General features: G+C 40.0%; 1 protein-coding gene across 9 annotated transcripts in view; it reads right to left on the reverse strand.

Annotated features, from left to right (window-relative positions):
• Positions 1-20,425, reverse strand: part of SGMS1 (sphingomyelin synthase 1) — a 112,951-nt gene that overhangs the window by 32,171 nt on the left and 60,355 nt on the right. For 2 of the 9 annotated variants that reach the window (XM_060768789.2, XM_067465715.1), the window contains exon 1: positions 12,323-12,465. The exons of 5 other annotated variants lie outside the window; for them this stretch is intronic. The gene's annotated coding sequence lies outside the window, so the exon portion shown is untranslated. Of the gene's footprint in view, positions 1-12,322; positions 12,466-12,523; positions 12,757-20,425 lie in introns of those variants that run through there. 2 more of the 9 variants (XM_060768784.2, XM_060768788.2) reach the window with 2 other exon arrangements.

Genomic DNA, 20,425 nt, shown 5'->3' on the forward strand with positions numbered 1-20,425 from the left:
CAATATTTCACTGATTTCTTTCCACTTCTGTGAACTTGGCAACTTTACATGACATAAACACTGCTGCCAAACCGATGTTTCTAAAGTAGCAGTGCTCTGTTTTGTAAAATCTATACCACAGTTATTTAGAGATATTTATTGATGTATTTGAAGTGTTTTAGTCACTTTTTAAGGCTATGCCATCAGAAACAGTATACATTGAAGAATAAATAGAAGAAGCCAAAATAAAAAAAATGTAGCAAAAATGGGGAATAGATCTACGGAAAAGTCAAGATACACACAATAAATCAATTAACGGTAGGTGTTTGAAAAGGATCCCTAAAGTTCACACACTACAGTAAAAGTATTCAATCTCCATTTCCACTCTGAGTGTTCTATATTTTATTGTGTTACACCCTGAAACTCAAATAAGTCTATTTGGGAACGTATCACCTGATATTAACAAGATGGTATTATTATCATCATCATCTTTATTAATGCCCTGCCTTTCTTCCAGAGGGGACTCAAGGCAACTAACAGCCACACATTTTGATCAATTTAAAATAAAGCAAATAATTTTTTTTTAAAAAAAAAAAACAACAACAATAAAACAGCATGTTGTTAAAGGTTTTCATGGCCGGAATAACTGAGTTGAATGGCCATGGCAGTATGGATATGGCCATACAGTTCGAAAAATTCATAGCAATCCAATAAAACAGTACTGTGTGTTAGGTTAAAATAGTTAAAATACAATAAATACAACTAAACACATAATTCCCCCCAATCCCACTCACAATTTTCCTAGAAACGTGACCCTTCTCCAATGCCTGCTTGCAGAAAGCCAGCAGAAATATTCCACACAGTAAAGGAGCAAATATTTTTACTACTCTGCATTTCTTTGCGTAACAAGGATCAGACGTGACTCTGTAATCTGGTTGAAGGTACTTAACTACTAGCCAAGGTTGCAAAATAGGTCCCCAGAAACTTTAATCAGATAGATTTATCAGCTTCCTGTGATGAATGTGAATTAGTTCCTTCACCTCTACTAATGTTACAAGAACTCTGAAAGTCAAGCCAGATGGAGTAGTGATCTGTCCATTGCTATCTGCCCTGTCCACTTTTCTTCAAATCCTGAGCAGAAGGAGCTCCAAAAGAAAGCCAGACAGATATGTTGGGTTGTATTAGCACTGGAGTCTTCAACTCCAAACACCAAAACTACCTTTGTCAGCTCAGGACTATAAAATAGTGGGATGTATAGTCGCAGAATTCTAGTCCTGCCTCAGGTACGGAACCAGGTACAAACATGTAGAATTGGTTCAACTGGATATCTAAAAAGAAAAGTTGATATAGAACAACCTCTCAAGTTGTGAGAGATTCCATACCGACCGAATATATGACTACAGACAGTCCCCAAATTATAAACATCTAACTTACAAACAACATATAGTTACAAATGAGGGTGAGACAACAGGAAGTGAGAGAAGGGAAATTAACTCCTGAAAGAATTATTATCATGGAGGAAAGGGGTCTCAACTGGAGTTTTATCTCCAATATTTGTTTCTACAACAAGCCAATTTTTCAAAATCTAGTTATTACAGGGACAAAAAGTGAGGTGACATCTGTCCTCGGCTGAATATTCTTCTCCCTCATGCCCTAAAGTACATGCTAGCAAGCTGCATTTGAAAGTATCTGTACCCAAATATTAAAAAGGCAGAAAGAAAAAATACACAGTACAATCTTTTGCAGCTATCAAAGCAGACTAATAAGAGAGAACCATTCACACAAGAATTAATAAATGAATATAGTTAGGAATAATAATTCCATGTTAAACCAATGCACACCAAAACTGATGTGCTTAAATCATACTATTATCTATTATGTAGCTCAAACTAAACCCAAATTAATGCCATCGTAGTTTGAATGCTTATAAAGCCTACCTCAAACTGAGCTAATAATGTGCTGACATGATTACTTTCTGTGAACATGGCTCTAGAGAGCATTAAAGAGACAAAAGCAGCAGAGATGTACACTTTACTGAGACCAGTGGAAAATGTGTCCATTTTTTAAAAAGTACAACAAGCTTAGTTTTTTTGTAAACCGGTAGCAATATGATCTATTTTCAGAACAACCAGTTACATACAGTATTATCATTTTCAGGAATCCTACTCCGCTTATCACTTTCTCCAGGTTAGCTATATTCAATGTATGAGGATGGCCTTTCATAAGGAGGCTGTTGAGGCACAAGTTCTGATACTCTCTAAGGGCTCTTCCACACAGCCATATAACCCAGAATATCAAGGCAGAAACTCCCACAATATCTGCTTTGAACTGGGTTATCTGAGTCCACACTGCCACATATTCCTGTTCAAAGCAGAAAATGTGGGATTTTATTCAGCTGTGTGGAAGGGGCCTAAGTCTTGTTTTCTTAATTGCACTTTGAATCAGATGCTCAATCTTTGTATTGACGGTTACAGATAATGATGATTACCGAACCATTTGTTTATTAAAATATTTCTATTCCGTCCTTTATCAGAAGACATCAACATAAAGCGATGAACTATTATATAACTTTAAAAAGATCAAAATACATTAAATGTTTTTCAATTTAAAATAGCCAATTTCAAACAGGTTAAAACAATAGTGAAAAAGAATACCATATAATGCAATGTAGTCTCATAGGTAAGAGGCTGAGCTGTGAACTAGACAATTATAGTTTGCTGGAGGGTGGTGACACTAGGTTTATGGAGTGCAACACATTTATGGATGGTACGACACAGAGGTGATGAACCATTTTATGCAAAATGGTATTCATCTTATGCGGAACACTTCCCCATCAATTCATAGGAGATTAGGCAGAAAGCATCCTGCAAATATGAGAAAAGTAAATAAACATCCCCACTCAGAAGTAGAATTAGTTCACATGGTGCAAATGAGATGTGCAAAAAATGTGGTCACTTCTGATCAACACATATTTTTCAGTAAGAAGAACAATCTAAGGCACACCCACTAGCAGACCCTCTACTTTGTTTGAATCTCAGCTCTGTTATTATTTTTGGAGCCTCTTCATTCAAAATATGATTTCCATGGATGATGCCTCACCCTTTTGTTGTTAACAAGAACTGAAAAAATAAAACACACTAATTTGTTAGAGCATTTCAGATCCTACACATACTGATACTGACGTTTCTGGAATTTATTTCTGAACAGCCTTACATAGATTTGGCTTGCTCAATTGCACTTACTTGTGAGTAAATGCTATGATTTTATTGGAATTTACTGTATATGTTGACAACATGTGTGAACCAAGAAAAGGTTTGGAATCCACGAGTTTCTTTGGCCGTTCTCTCAGAAACAGGTCATACTTCATATTGCTACATTCCAGTCACAAGACCCATCCAAAAAGTTTCAGAGATGCCAATTATATTGTACTTGCTTTGTTATATTAAGAGTTCAAGTTCATCTTGTTTATTTCCTGCTCTATGCATTAGTGTACAGACACCAAAAACTACTCCAATTTTTTCATTCCCTCTGTTGTGTTTTTGTATTTTTTTGCTCTGTTTTTTCTATAACAGTTGAGGTCTTCTCTCCTGTTAAACTCATCTCTTCAAGAATACTATCTCCCTCCCCCAGACAAAACCATTTAACATCTTCATGATCAGGTCTGCGAGATTGTTAGCAAAACATTCCTGCCAACCTCAGTGAAGTGCAAGCCATCCCTTGCCAGAAGCCTGACTTCATTAAACCTCAGACCATGGTCCATGAGGCCAAACGGTTCTCGGCAGAACCATCTGTAAAACAAGTTTTCCTATTACACTATGTAACACAATTTTTGTTCCTGGTTATAAATGTCATTTCCTAATTACTTCAATCATGAAAACATGGAAAAGTTAATTAAATTGCAAAAGCTTTGTTTTTGTGGGACATCCTGCAGCACATTTTGCTATAGTTTTTAATGAGTATCTCATAGAGCCTCAACCAATTTAACAGTTTGCGGCAGCCACAAAAATCAAGTTTCTTGAGTATAACCACTTCTTTCAAAACAGTTGTTATACAATTAAACATGAAATAATACTTTCAAACTAGGAATGGTTTTTTCCCCAAATATTGTTACACATTGTTATCGTTCTTCCTGAACCATATCTTGAAGCAGGAGGAGACAAAACGATGACCTGTGCATCAAGGTCCATGAGCTTTTTATTCATAATTTTGTGTGATCTCCAGAAGGCTATGCCTTACAGGATAACATGGACCAAAATGTGTGTGGGCTTGATAAGCCTTGTCAACCTCTCTGCTACATCACAGATTTTTGCTCCAGGGAGACAGAACAACTTCACAACCATCATTTCAGGCCTTAAAAATGAATGCTTTTGTTTCTCTCAGCAGGGAGTCCCTTACCACCATCACCTCGGAGGTTGTAAAACTTCATTACAAAGCACTGTAGGACAGACAGTAAATTATTTCCTAGAGGTTAACTGTATTCCACACTATTCCTTAAACTACATGAGTTAACAATCTCATACTATAAACTTTAACATTGATTTCTAATCTATAATCTTTTAAAAACAAAACTAAATTTTATTAAGTTAAGTTAATCTGGAATCATTGTGAAACCAGTTATTAACTTTATTTCCATGTGGAGTTTTAAAGAGTCTCTGGAATCCAAACAGCTCGTTGAGAATTGCACGAGTATTAAGACGACATGAGACACTTTTGTTTTACCAAACTAATATGTGTCTGTGGGTATATGCCTTCAAGTCACCTCAACTTATGCATTTCCTAGGATTTTCTTAGACAAAGAATATTCAGAAATTGTTTTGCCCATTCCTTCCTCTGAGATATAGCCTACTGCACCTGATATATGTTGGTATTCTCTCATCCAAGTACAAACCATAGCAAACCCTGCTTATCTTCCAAAATCAAATGGAATCTGGCACCTTCGGATGATTAGGTACAAATATGTGAATTCAATGGAGTTTCATTTATACACAAAGAGCTAGGAATACCTTAGAATCACTCTGGAGGACTTCACGGAGCCTAGAGAAGTAATTGCTGCCAATGCAATGATATGGTCAACTTCCACCAGAAGTTCCATCAGATTGAATACCTAGAGAGAACACTCCTCTAGACATTTTCTAGGTCCTCCACAGTGATTCTGTGGCATGCTTTGGACAGAAGCCCAATACATTGCTCACTTCAGGTAAGAAAATAAGGTTCCATATTACGCAAAAATTGCATTACACTAAGGGTCCTGGAATAGATGTTTCACATAATACATGGGCCTACAGTTTACATGTAGAGAGAGAGAAGGCATGCTATAATGGCATAGCACTCTGTCAAAAGTGTTATGAGCTCATGAGGATAGAGCTGATACAACATTTTTTGAGAGAAGAAGTGGATTTAGAGTGTTCTTAAATCAAACGTCGACCATTTCCCCAAGTGCTGGCCAAGGTATTTACATGTATGGAGTACAAAAACATGCAGGGTTTTATACATGTAAATTAGTATACCATATATCTATGTCTATGAAGATCACAGTGTACTATTTTATTTATTATTTTTTACAGTATTTATATTCTGCCCTTCTCACCCCACAGGGGACTCAGGGCAGATTACAATGTACATATACATGACAAACATTCAATGCCATAGACACACCATAGAGACAGACACTCACGCTATTTAACATACCAGCTTCTGGCCACCAGGGGAGCTGTCGCTTCACCGTCCATTTGTGACACTGATGAAGAACTTCCTCATTCTTTGCATGCTTGCTTGAGATTTTTATAGCGTCGTAAATTAGCCTCTCCACATAAGCGGTACCTAAATTTCCTACTTGATAGATGCAACTGTCTTTTGGGCTGCAAAGGTCGACAGCAAGCTACACAAATTGGTCGGAAGCTTACTCCGACTCGAGCTGGCTTTGAACTCATGACCTTCTGGTCAGTAGTCATTTTAATGCAGCTGACTTTCAGCCAGTTGTGCCACAGTCCCAGTGGCTTTTTAACTTGTGTGAAGATTTCCTCTAAATTAAAAGAAGTATAAAGGAGTTTTCCACAAAGTAGCAACACACTGATTTACCACATTGATACTACCTTCCAACGGGGGAAACTAGTAAGTGTTAAGCAACTGCTCTTTTCCATAAAGTTAGCCCTATTATTTTAATACAGCCTCATGAAAGGAAGAACTAATGACTTTACAACATTAAGATAAACTCATTTGACTAACAGATAAATTGCAGAGTAATAGCAAAGTATCATGAGTTCTCATTAAAGTTGGAGGGAGGAAGAATCCAGATAGCATCAAATGGCTTTGGGTCATTTTGAAAAGAATTACATTAACTTCATCACAAATCATTTTAAAATACCCCTGAATTTCAAGGAAACCGCAGTTCCTAAGGGGAGCAGGAAAGGGTTGTCTGCTGGCATTATTCATGCAATTCTCTGGATTGTAGCCAGGACCTGTGAACAATTTTGGATCTAGGAACTGTTTTAATTGCATACAGATATATCTCAGTTTCTGAAACAGATGCGATTTTGGGTTTTACTTCTTAATCCAGGACCTCCCATGAATACCAAAATTCATGGATGCTCAAGTCCCATTATATACAGTGGCATAGGAAAATGGTGTCCCTTACATAAAACGGTAAGATCAAGGTTTGCTTTTTTCTCCTCTCCTTTTTTTTTTTTTGGGGGGGGGGGGGATTTTCAAGCCATGTATATATAAACTATGGATACAGAGCGCAAACTGAATAGATAGATAGATAGATAGATAGATAGTAGGCCTGTCGGTTTCGTTTCGTTAATTCGTTAATTCGTATTAAAATCGTTATTTTTTGCATATCCGAAGCGATATCAAAACATATTTTTAAACCCGGAAGGGTTTAAAAATATCGAAGCAGCAGCCCCATGTATTTTACGAGCTGAAGCTCCGCTCGTTAATTGCATGGAGGCTGCTGCTGAGCGCACCATCCGGCTCTGGCTCCTCCTCTTCCTCCGGAGCCCATTGGATGGCGCGCTCCTGCGCCCCCCTCCTCCTCCTCCTCCTCCTCCTCTTCCTCCCAGCTGAAGAGGAGGAGGAGGAGGAGGAGGAGGGGGGCGCCGGAGCCCATTGGATGGCGCGCGCGCGCTCACAAGCGGCCTCCGCGCGCCATCCGGCTCTGGCTCGGGCGCCCCCCTCCTCCTCCTCCTCCTCCTCCTCTTCCTCCCAGCTGGGAGGAAGAGGAGGAGGAGGAGGAGGAGGAGGGGGGCGCCGGAGCCCATTGGATGGCGCGCGCGCGCTCACAAGCGGCCTCCGCGCGCCATCCGGCTCTGGCTCGGGCGCCCCCCTCCTCCTCCTCCTCCTCCTCCTCCTCTTCCTCCCAGCTGGGAGGAAGAGGAGGAGGAGGAGGAGGAGGAGGGGGGCGCCGGAGCCCATTGGATGGCGCGCGCGCGCTCACAAGCGGCCTCCGCGCGCCATCCGGCTCTGGCTCGGGCGCCCCCCTCCTCCTCCTCCTCCTCCTCCTCTTCCTCCCAGCTGGGAGGAAGAGGAGGAGGAGGAGGAGGAGGAGGGGGGCGCCGGAGCCCATTGGATGGCGCGCGCGCGCTCACAAGCGGCCTCCGCGCGCCATCCGGCTCTGGCTCGGGCGCCCCCCTCCTCCTCCTCCTCCTCCTCCTCCTCTTCCTCCCAGCTGGGAGGAAGAGGAGGAGGAGGAGGGGGGCGCCGGAGCCCATTGGATGGCGCGCGCGCGCTCACAAGCGGCCTCCGCGCGCCATCCGGCTCTGGCTCGGGCGCCCCCCTCCTCCTCCTCCTCCTCCTCCTCTTCCTCCCAGCTGGGAGGAAGAGGAGGAGGAGGAGGAGGAGGAGGGGGGCGCCGGAGCCCATTGGATGGCGCGCGCGCGCTCACAAGCGGCCTCCGCGCGCCATCCGGCTCTGGCTCGGGCGCCCCCCTCCTCCTCCTCCTCCTCCTCCTCTTCCTCCCAGCTGGGAGGAAGAGGAGGAGGAGGAGGAGGAGGAGGGGGGCGCCGGAGCCCATTGGATGGCGCGCGCGCGCTCACAAGCGGCCTCCGCGCGCCATCCGGCTCTGGCTCGGGCGCCCCCCTCCTCCTCCTCCTCCTCCTCCTCCTCTTCCTCCCAGCTGGGAGGAGGAGGAGGAGGAGGAGGAGGAGGAGGGGGGCGCCGGAGCCCATTGGATGGCGCGCGCGCGCTCACAAGCGGCCTCCGTGTATGACCATGTTCCAGAAGCATTCTCTCCTGACATTTTGCCCACATCTATGGCAGGCATCCTCAGAGGTCTGTTGGAAACTAGGCAAATGGTGAGTTATATATCATCTAATATTATCTATGGAATGTCCAGGGTGGGAGAAAGCCATTCAATGCTAATCAAGGTGACCATTACTGCAACATTCACACTTAGCCTGTTTGATCAAGAAAATTTTTTTTTCAAAAATGTTTTGTAAATAATAACGAAAATTCGTAAATAACAAAACATTTTTTTTGAAAGTTTTGTAAATATTTTTAATATCGAAACAAAAAAACACCCCAATTAAGAATCGAATTTAGAAACAAATTTTTTCTTGATCAAACAGGCCTAATAGATAGATAGATAGATAGATAGATGATAGATAGATAGATAGATAGATAGATAGATAGATAGATAGATTATGATGGAGGCAGTTTCTCTTAACCTTGCCTGATGTAGGTCGCTGTACACAGTCGGAAGACTGGCTATAACAGAATCCAGTTCTTCCTTCCTCAAGTTTTGTTGGAGTCTGTGTTTCTTTAGCTCTCTTTCACCATTCTCCTCATGCCAATGATGCTTTAAAAAAAACCCAGCTAGACAGAAGATAATATAATCATAGAATCAAAGAGTTGGAAGAGACCTCATGGGCCATCCAGTCCAACCCCCTGCCAAGAAGCAGGAATATTGCATTCAAATCATCCCTGACAGATGGCCTTCCAGCCTCTGTTTAAAAGCTTCCAAAGAAGGAGCCTCCACCACATTCCGGAAGAAAAAGGCACTGGGAGAGCTTAAAACAACTTTGTAAACAAGAGATTATTTTTCAGATGTTTCCTTAATATAGATAAGCCTATACTTAATAAACTTTATATCCTGCCACCATTCCCCAAAAGGGGTTCTGGGCGGCTTACAAGGCACTAAAGATGTAGTATATAATATAAATGGTACATGTATAAAAGTAATATCACAGAAATGTTATAAAAACAACCACTATCAACACATAAAATAAAATAAAAACAGTTTAAAATGCTGATCATTTGTAGTTAAAACTAGCTGCCTTCAATTCACAACTAAAGTGCCAAAGTGTCAATCTCATATGGGGCCATTTCAGCCTACTAGAGGCCAAAAGCCTGCTTAAAAATCCATGTTTTTAGGCTGGATCAGAAAGAGTCAAGGGTGTGGGCTAACTAATCCCTTTAGGGAGGGTATTCCAGAGCCTGGAATCCACAACAGAGAAAGTCCTCTCTCTCGTCCCCAACAATTGCACTTGAGACCGTGGTGAAGCTGAGAGAAGGACCTCCCCTGCCGATCTCAAAGCCCACGTCGGTTCAAAGAACGAGATGTGGTCTCAAAGACAGGTTGGACCTGAAGTGTATAGGGCTTTGTAGGTAATAACCTGCACCTTGAATTGAGCCCGGAAAATTGTTGGAAGCCAGTGGAGCTGCTTGAGGAGGGGCATAGTATGTTCCCTATAGCTAATTCCAGATAGTAATCTGGAGGCCAACCTTTGTACTAAGTGCAGTTTCCAAGCCGTCTTCAAAGGCAGCCCCACATAGAGTACACTACAGAAGTCTATTCTGGATGTAACTAAGGAATGGACCACCACAGCCAAGTCAGCCTTTTTGAGGTACGGTCGCAGATGGCGCACAAGTATAAACTGTACAAAGGACCGACACCTGAGCTTCAAGTGTCAACAATGAATCCAGAAGGACACCTAAACTGCAAACCTGTGTCCTCGGGGGAGTGGAACCCCGTCGAGCTACCCTATACCCCAACTGCGACTGTCCAGGAGGACTTCTGTCTTGACTGGATTAAGTCTCAGTTTGTTGACCCTCATCCAGCTCATCACAGCTGCCAGACACTGATCCAGAGAGCTTCCTTAGATTGGGGTGGAAAAGAGAAGCAAAGTTGTGCGTCATCTGCATAGAGATGGCACTTGTTACTTGTTACTATGCTACATTTGTTTTGCTTTCAGAATAAATACTACATCTTGGGTCATTTGTACTCAGTTGTACTGTCTTAATTCCTTGCTCATGTGATGCTGTAGTGATACAAAGGATTATCGTATACATCATGGAGTCATGGGGAACAAGGGACACATGTTAGTCATGGGGAAAGTGAATTAGTTCAGGCTTCCCTTTGATAACAAGTACTGGGTCAAATTATATCACCATCAAAAAATTATCCTGAAGATATGATCATTTCGGTATCTGGGTGTGGCCATTGAAATTCTACTCAATTCAATCAGAGGACAGCATAACCTAACCTATCTGCAATTTTTTAAAACTCTTAAGACTATAATGTTATAGTGGAAAGAGCAGAATGTTGCTTGAATGAACATAAGCATATGTGAACATTTGCTTCTCCTTAAATTACTATTTCTTCCAATATGGTATTCAGTGCAAGGAACTCAGCCCCATTGTAGCCAACCGTGGCTGCATATTCATCAATATCTCAAGAGTGTCAAATCTTTAAGCCCAATTATTTATTTACTAGCAGTCCCCTGCCATGCGTTGCTGTGGCCCAGTCTGTGTATATGTGTTTTGTGTGTATATATATATGTGTGTGTGTGTGTGTGTGCGCGCACACACACTCATATATATGTGTTTGTATATATGTGTGGTTTTGCGCATGCGTTGTAATGCAATTTTTTGTTTTTTGGCTTTATAAGTCCCTTCTACTGTGTTTTTCAGTGTTTTTATGAATGGTGGTCACTTGTTGGCCTGATAGGTGTATTGTGCCCAAATTTGGTTTCAATTCGTCCAGTGGTTTTTGGGTTATGTTAATCCCACAAACGAACATTACATTTTTATTTATATAGATTATTTGGGGGGGGGGGGGTTCCGTGTCAGGAGCGACTTGAGAAACTGCAAGTTGCTTCTGGTGTGAGAGAATTGGCCGCCTGCAAGGATGTTGCCCAGGGGATGCCTGGATGTTTTGATGTTTTACCATCCTTTGTAGGGGGCTTTCCTCATGTCCCCACATGGGAAGCCGGAGCTGACAGAGGGAACTGTGCTCTCCCCGGATTCGAACCTGTGACCTGTTGGTCTTCAGTTCTGCCGACACACGGGTTTAACCCACTGCACCACCGGGGTCTCCTTATTTTTATTTGCCACCCTTCTCAATCCCGAAGGGGACTTAGGGCCGTTCACAGTGTTGACAACAATTCAATGCAATCGATAAAAACAGTATGAAACCTGAAAATTGACCTTCTCCTGATAAAACATTAAACATTATTAAAGACATCACATAAAATAATAAAGGTGCTTTCTCTTTATTATATTTCCTTTTACAAGGTTCTCTAATATCGAAAGAAAAAAGGAAGAACAAACAGCACACGAGGGATATGCTTTCTCTTTCATGAGCCAATCTGCAAATAAAAAGTCCCAAAGAAAAATCTCTTTCCAGAATTGCTTAACATCACCTAAATTACTTAGTGGAAAAATGGGTGCAACGGACCTAAAATGGGAAGCCATTTAAGGTGCTGGCCCACGCTTATTCCAACACTTATGCTGCATTTGAAGATGCTAAAAATACTGTGTTCCCTTGCTATTCCATATAAACAATTGTGACATTTGCCATAATCCTATTATGCAGTGAGTCATCAAGGAACCCTTAAACATACAACATGGTCCTAGGGAAGTTAAATACATAAGTATTAAAGAAGGCTTGACTAAGCCAATTTAGAGAGAAAGGGAGGGAGAGAAGGGGAGAGAACACTCTGATAATGAACAGAGTTATACAGAGGAAGCTCTCTGAAACAAAAGAAGCAAACAATGTTTGCCCATGAAACCATTTAAACACTGAAGACTGAAACCAGCTTGCATTTGAGATTACCTGCTCATTAGAGTATCTAAAGTGCCCTATGCTCAGCAACTGTGACAGCAAATTCTACTATAAAACATGGTATACTTTGAAGTATTTACATTCAACCAATTTTAAATAAGTTCTTAGCTTGATTTAATTTAACAACCCTTCAGAGGTACCACTTCTAAGCATTCATAGGCTGCCAAATTATATTAAATACATACAATGATTACTTTAATGTTTAATTGAGAACATTATATATTTTTCCAGACGGCCACATTTGCTGGAGTATACAGAAGACACGCCATCAGACAGACTTACCATTACCATATCTGAGAACGTTATTTCCTTGCTTCTTTCACACTTTGAATGAAAACTTTCCCATCTGTATACAGAATGCAAATAGACTTCACAATCTCTTCCCTCCCATCCAGTTTCATTTCTTTGCAAACGGAAAGAGCCGCATCAAAAAGTCTCACAGAAAGCAGTTACGACACAACACAGGCTGTAAATTATACATACTTAAATAAAGCTTTTAAATAAATAAAACATTCGAGCCAAAACTCACAGCTTTTTTCCTCCAGCTGTAATTCTCCGTGTACTATGTACAAAGCTACGTCAGCAGCTTTCAAGAGAAGGAGGAGGAGTAAGACCATACAGGGAAATCCAGTTCATCTAGAGAAAGCCTGTGACTTATGTGGGTGGAACTATGTCCCGTTAGAGAGAACTTTCAGCCTACTGCGATTCTCAAAAGCGAAATGTATTTCACTGCAGTTTGCACAGAGAAGAGAGTGAGAATGGGTGTGTCAACAGAATGTAGATTTCATGGTATGTTGGGTGTGGTAGCGTTCGGCTGTGTTCCGTTTCCCAAAGTGTAAGGATTAAATACAAGTCCTTTTACTCCAGGAAACGGGAGTTTGTTTCATGAGACTTTATAAACAAGATACGGAAACTTGGAATTTGATAACTCAGGTTTACTTTGACTCAGTAAAACTATTTGGCACTTTAAAATCTGTTTCCATTTCTGCCCACAAAATGTTTGTAGATGCTTAAATTACAACCTGCCCTACCATAACACATTAAACAGTCACTATAAAAATATTTGTTTGGCTTTACAAGCAAATCTAATACGCTTTTTAAAGCTATTAAATGGTGTTTGTCACAACAACAGTTCTTTACAATAGGAAAATCCACCTCCAAATTACTGTCAACAACATCTAAAGTTTCTTTAAAAGTTCGTATGTCAAAGAGATTTCTTTGTTGAATATATGACAACAATGGTGTTTAGTACATTGACCTTTTAAGCCCAAGAACCCATAACAAAGACACAGGTCAAGCGTGGTAACCGAATCGCAACCTGAGTTTACCAACTGTGTGAACTCTTACGGCTCCGTTGATACTAATACAGAGTGGCACTAAGAACTACTGCAACTGCAGCTTTTAAAAGTAAGTAAGCCTTTTTGATTACATATTTATTTTCATTTCCTTACCACCACTGACAGGAGAGTGCCTCCAGTCTTAGAAATGTTCTCCAACTTAACACCGCAGGTATAAACACAACTATTAATAACTACTATTGTGCTGGTCAGATAAATATTCCTAGCAGAAGATGCCACAATTGGGACTATACCAATAGTGTAATACCTACTGTCAAAATATTGTGGCTTATGAGATTTAGCAGACAAATTAAAGAGGTGGGTAAAGGTAAAAGTAACAAGCAGTAGAACAAAATACACATGCCATAATTTCATTTTTGAATAGGACAAGGAGGTAAAAAACACATAGAGTTGGTGGAAATCAGAGCATTTACGAACCAGGTACCATCTAGATATTTTGGACTTGCCAAAATAAGGAACAGATGTCCAAAACACCCAGCAAGAAAAAATAATATCTAAAAATCTGGAGGTGGAATCCACAATAATAATAATAATAATAATAATAATAATAATAAACTTTATTTGTACCCCACCACCATCTCCCCCAACGGGGACTCGGGGCAGTTTACATGAGGCCAAGCCCAAACAACAAATTACAATAAAATAAACAACATCACATTAAAGTACAAAACATATAAGCATAATAAACAATATATACAAAACATAAAAAAGCAGTAAACCAAACATAATGACAGTGAGCGGGCCGCATGTACATAACATGATTTTTTTTAAAAAAAATCTACCCATCTACACTGACAATTAAATACAGTTTCAGACTGTAGTGGCTAGACAACAAATGCCCAGGGAAAGTGCACAAAAGAAAGTCCTTAATGTGAATCAGTATGCTGTCATTTGTGTAATCCCCATTCGGGCCTCAAACCAGTACCAGGATTTCCTATGTAATCATTTTTCCACAATACCAGTTTGAAACTGACTTCAGTGGTCTGTGTAGATGTGTCCAAAGTTTCTCTCACACTGTGGGAATTTCCCCCTTTTTCCATAAGTCCTTTAGATCTATTTTGTATGCTCCCTTGATCTGTGCAGATTACACACAGTTATGTAAGGAAAGACTATATTCCATATAGAAGATATGTCTGTTCTGGGTGCTGAAAGTTATCTCTTGCTTACAACTCCTGGTCTGGAACCCCCAGTGGCACAACGGGTTAAACCCTTGTACCAGTAGGACTGCGGACCGCAAGGTTGGCGGTTCAAATCTAGGAAGCGGGATGAGCTCCCATCTGTCAGCTCCAGCTTCTCATGCAGGGACATGAGATAAGCCTCCAACGGGATGGTAAAACATCCGGGCATTCCCTGGGCAATGTCCTTGCAGATGGTCATTTCTTTCACACCAGAAGCGACTTGCAATTTCTCAAGTCACTCCTGACATAAAAAAAACCTTTTAGTATAAGTGAAAAAAATAAAAAACAATATTTTGAAGTTTAAGCCAGTAGGACTGCGGACCTCAAGGTTGGCGGTTCGAATCCAGGAAGCGGGGTGAGCTCCTGTCTGTCAGCTCCAGCTTCTCATGCAGGGACAAGAGATAAGCCTCCCACGGGATGGTAAAACATCCGAGTCAATTCTTTCACACCAGAAGCAACTTGCAATTTCTCAAGTTGCTCCTGACATTAAAAGAAACCTCTTAGTATAAGTAAACAAAAATCAAAAACAAGATTTTCAAGTTTTGCAATATAGTGCTATCCATGTCTAAACCGCAGTACGTGCTTGGATTTCAATGAAACCTATTCCCGGATAAACGTTTGCAGGACTATAGTCTAACATTTCAATTCTAAGAATATTTACTCAGACGTAAATCCCTCTGGGTTCACTGTGGGGCTTGCTTCCAAATAAATGTACACAGGATTGGAAACATAATTGAAATACAGAAATCTCCATATGGTATTGTTTAATAAACCGATGAAAAACTACTATACATGTCATCAAAAAGAAGAAAAATTAATAAAATTAGTGAAAATTAATTCCTGAATCAAGACAGAAATGTGACTATAAGACTTTTTTTCTTGACAAATGTAACATTCCTCAAAATATGGCAACAAATGATAATTCAGGACTGAACAGGAAGGAAAAGTAATTTATTCTGCCTCAATGACGCTTTTCCATAAAAATTATGTCATCTGCATGACCAATGTAAAGTATACGCATACAACTGCCAAGCCAAAGCTCAAAAGATCAGTCACACAAAAGAGTTATCTCCTCTCAAAGGATTATACTCCAAGAAGGGAGAAAGAACTGCCTAACGCTACAGATTATAGAAACTCCCATGCTTTTTCCAAACCTCAAAAGCACAAAGTACACATTGTAATCTTATCTCATTCCAGATAAAGATCTCAGTGCTGGTTGCTTATGCATCATAGGACAATCAGATAACCGTAATGTAGCTTTTCCTGATTTCCATGAGCCATCAGATCAAGATTCTTTATATGACAAGTATTTCATTTTCAAATTATGTCTTCTCCCAGTTCAGATGCAATGATAAGCAACAGTTTCAAAGAAGCCCAGCATATCAGGACTAAGTAGCGGGCATGCTCTCTGATCACTTCCACTCAACTATTCCTAATGGAGCTTCCGTCTAGGTTACTAACTGGAGGTAGCCATAGGAAGCATACCATGCCCCTATTGAAGCAGCTCCACTATCTGCCGCTAAGTTTCCGGGCTCAATTCAAAGTGCAGGTTCTTACCTATAAAGATGTATATGGATTGGGTCCAGCCTATCTTCATAATTGCATCTCCCTTTATGAACCGGTGCGGGCTCTAAGATCTGATGGGGAGGCTCTCCTCTTGGTCCTGCCTCCATCTCAAACATAGTTAGTGGGAACGAGGGAAAAGGCCTTCTTAGTGGTGCCCCCCTACCCCCGGAATGACTTCCCCAAAGAACTTAGGCAAGCCGCCACACTACAGCACTTTCAGAAAGAACTAAAAACAAGAAGCCTTTGATAATGCCTAAGATAGGAGCCAGACTATTCCTTCGCAAGGAAGGCTAAATCGATTGAACGGATTTCAATCAATGACTATTGCCATATTTTATTCTTGTCAATGTTAGATGATTGGTTTTAAATATGTTGTTGTATTTTTAATGTTGATATACTGTATTTTATATGTGGTGCAGCATCATTGGGTGCTATTTGTAAGCCGCCCCAAGTCCCAATGGGAGATGGTGGAGGGATATAAATAAAAGTTTATTATTATTTATTTGATAAGACATTCAAAGTGAAAACTCTGCCTTGCCACAGAGTTGTAAGATTTTTTTTAAAAAAACCCTAAATCTTTTTAAATAATCTTTATTGAGAATATTTCCTTTAAAAACAATATGAAATATGTACATAAGGTAAACAGAAAAGAAAAAGAAAAGAAAAAACCAAAAGGACAATACAAAACACAATTATATTAACTAGGTGTAGGCAAAGAAAGGAACTAGGAAAAAGAGAAGAAGATAAGAGGAAAAAAGAAAAAGAAAATGGAAAATAGAAGAAATAAAAAAAGAAGAGCTTGTTGACTTCCTGAGTGCCGTACGAGTGGGTTCTTCCTTTTCTTTTGTTTTATTCTTACGTCTTTCATTTTTTATATTCTCCTCTCCGTATTTTGTGTGTGTGTGTGTGTGTGTGTGTATACACACACACACACACATATATATAGAGAGAGGGGGGGGGGGGGGAGAGAGACATTCTATTACTTTTGGCCTGGTCTCTTTTATAGAGGTCCCTTTATTTTTGGATATTAGGTATGTCAGAAATATTTTTACTTGGTATAACTGACTAGGCCCTAGACTACAACACCAACAAACATTTGGTTCGCAAAAGTATGAAAAAAAAGAAGAGATACCAGACAAAGAAGAATGGATGGAGAAAACAGCTGATATTAGAAATATGGACAGATTGACATACTTGATATCCCCAAAAACCCTAAATCTTGACGCTAAAGTCAAGGGATCATTTCTCTTTCTTCACAAGCAGCAATGTTTCATATGAAGGCAGCTGAAGGAAACTCCATGTTATGCTTGAAGTCACTAAGATGCCTGGTATGATTTCAGCCAGTTTAAAAATCAAAAAAAATACTTCCTGGAGAGTTTTTGGGTTAAAAAAGGGCTAGTAAACTCTTTCTCTTTATTGCTCTAGTTATTGTGGAAGTAGTTGCATAGCCTGGAATGGCAGTGGGAGAAGGGGGAAATATGTGGGCATTCAGGCATACAGCTCTCCTTCCTCATTGCGCAAAAGAAGTAAAAGGAGACTCAAGCTGATATGACACTTATGTCACTTCATGTGACCAGTGATGAAATGCATTAGTGCAGCTCTATATGTTTGAAGGGGAGGGGGTGTGATTCTGCCTGTCACAGTGTAAATGCATGGGAAAGGTGTCAGAGTGCAAGAATTTTTGTACTCTGGCAGAAACTGATGCTATCAACATTCTTGTTTTAACAAAATACCTCCCTGCAAGAAAAATCCATTTCACATGCTTTTAGCAAACACAACTCAACCTACGGATCCATCCATATATATATATATATATATTTAAAAACAAGACTATGACTGAAATTTCACTTCCCAAAAGAAAATTCAAACTGGATAGCATCATTTTTCTAAGATACAACAAGTATTTGAAATATTTTAATCTATTTTTAAGTAACTTTTTAAAAGTTTTCCCATTTATATATTTCACATTGCCTTTTTATCTATATCACTTTGTGGGAGCTCATAGTCTTAGGAGTTACAATATATTTTATTGTAGCTTTATTTTAATTTACTTTAAATGTTTTATAAGCTAAACTAAAACAAAGCTACAATAAAATCTATTGTAATGCCTAAAGCTTTTAAAAGAGCCAAACACAACAGAACAGGATTTCAGCTATACATATTTTTACATATCATTAACTGGGTTGCTGTGAGTTTTCAAGGTTGTATGGCCATGTTCCAGAAGCATTCCCTCCTGGCGTTTCACCTACATCTATGGCAGGCATCCTCAGAAGTTGTGAGGTCTCTTATGAGGCAGGAAGCATCCAGGCTTTGAAGCTGCAAGGGCATTCAATGCTAATCAAGGTGGCCAGTTGCAACATTCACAGTTGCCTCCCACAAACAAGGCTTTCATGGCTGGAAATAGTGGGTTGCTGTGAGTTTTCCGGGCTGTATGGCTATGTTCCAGAAGCATTCTCTCCTGACGAATATCTCCCACCCTGGGCATTCCATAGATATATAAACCCACTTGCCTAGTTTCCAACAGAGTTCACAACCTCTGAGGATGCCTGCCATAGATGTAAGTGAAACATCAGGAGAGAATACTTCTGGAACATGGCCATACAGCCTGGAAAACTCACAGCAACCCAGTTAATGATATGCACAATCTTTGTAAAAATATGCATAGCTGAAATCCAGCCATGAAAGCCTTCAACAACACATAATCAACAATCTAACACCAATGGTGAAAGTGTAGTGCTCATTATTTTCTAGACTAATAACCATGGCAATGAGGCATATTTTTATTTCATTTTAACCCTGTTTTTTTCTCATGAAAATAACACATGAAAAAAATATTGGATCAAATTATACATGCACAGAGAAAAGTCATATGATAGCACAGTACTAACATGATGCATCTAATTCTGTTGCCAAACAATATCAAGGTCAGAACAACGCAAATCTGGATTGTCACAGATATATTTCACATAATATATTTGAAATGATAAAAATATTTGGGTGTGTACTCATAGATACTTTTATAAACAGAAAGCCATTTTAAAGGTATTACTACATAGCTACTGTGTACTATCAGTATTAACAGAACTCCAAACGTTTCTCTGGGGGTAGAAAGACTGACTCACAGCCATCTGATTAGTAACATCTGTGTTCGCTAGTAATTCCATTCTGAAATATCCCCATCATACTTAAGATTGAGTCATAAGTATCTTCACATGTTGCTAGGAACTTTAGATAAACAATTGTAGGCTCTGCACTGCTGTCCTGGGACCAAGGGCTGGGATTGTATAAACAATTCCAGGCCTTCACCCTGGGACTCAATGCGGATTCTAAATTTTATTCCTAGAGAACCCTAGGCAAAACACAAGGAAACCACAAGCACAGCACCATTTTCTTTGTGGTTTAGACTGAGGTTCTTTTTATACACATGTAATGTACCCATTCAAATGAGTGCCTTGTTTTCTGAAAAGTTAGAAGAGGTAGAAGCAATAAGATGATGATTAGCGACAAAGTGAGATCAAAAGAAAATATCACACATAGCCTAAGGACAGGGAGACTGCTGTGGCATTGACATTATTTGGCTGCAGTGAACTGTGACTGTTTCTCCTGATTCCCACTGTAGCCAGTAAACTGTTGACCTCTCTCCTATGTCACTTCTATGACCATCAAATGTGGACACCTCCCAGATGCCATCATGGTTCCTGGGCAATACTTTATTGGTCCAGACACCACAGTTTTGAATAATAATAAACTTAATAATAATAAACTTTATTTATACCCTGCCACCATCTCCCCAATGGGGACTCAGAGCGGCTTACATGAGGCCAAGCCTAAACAACAATTTACAAGTAAAACCGAAAACACAAACTGGAAATTGAAACAATAAACAACAACGACATATTTACATAGAACATGTGAATACATAGCAATATAAAATTACAATAGGCACCATCACAACTACTGCCATTACAGATACCACTCGGGCATTCCAATACAAGTGTATATTACCAAAAAAAGTGTATATTACCAAAAAAAGAGACCTCACAACCTCTGAGGATGTCTGCCATAGATGTGGGCCAAACGTCAGAAGAGAATGCTTCTGGAACATGACCATGCAGCCCAGAAAACTTACAGCAACCCACCAAAAACAGTTATTCAACAGTAGTTGAGCAGAAAGTTAAAGATTGCTTATTAGTTAACACATATAAATCCGGACCGACCCAAACTGACTCTAATTCTCATCTCTCCCTTCCTTTCACATATCTAAATAATAACGCTTACTGATA

This window comes from Anolis sagrei, chromosome 3 (genome assembly GCF_037176765.1).
Source record: "Anolis sagrei isolate rAnoSag1 chromosome 3, rAnoSag1.mat, whole genome shotgun sequence".
NCBI lineage: Eukaryota > Metazoa > Chordata > Lepidosauria > Squamata > Dactyloidae > Anolis > Anolis sagrei.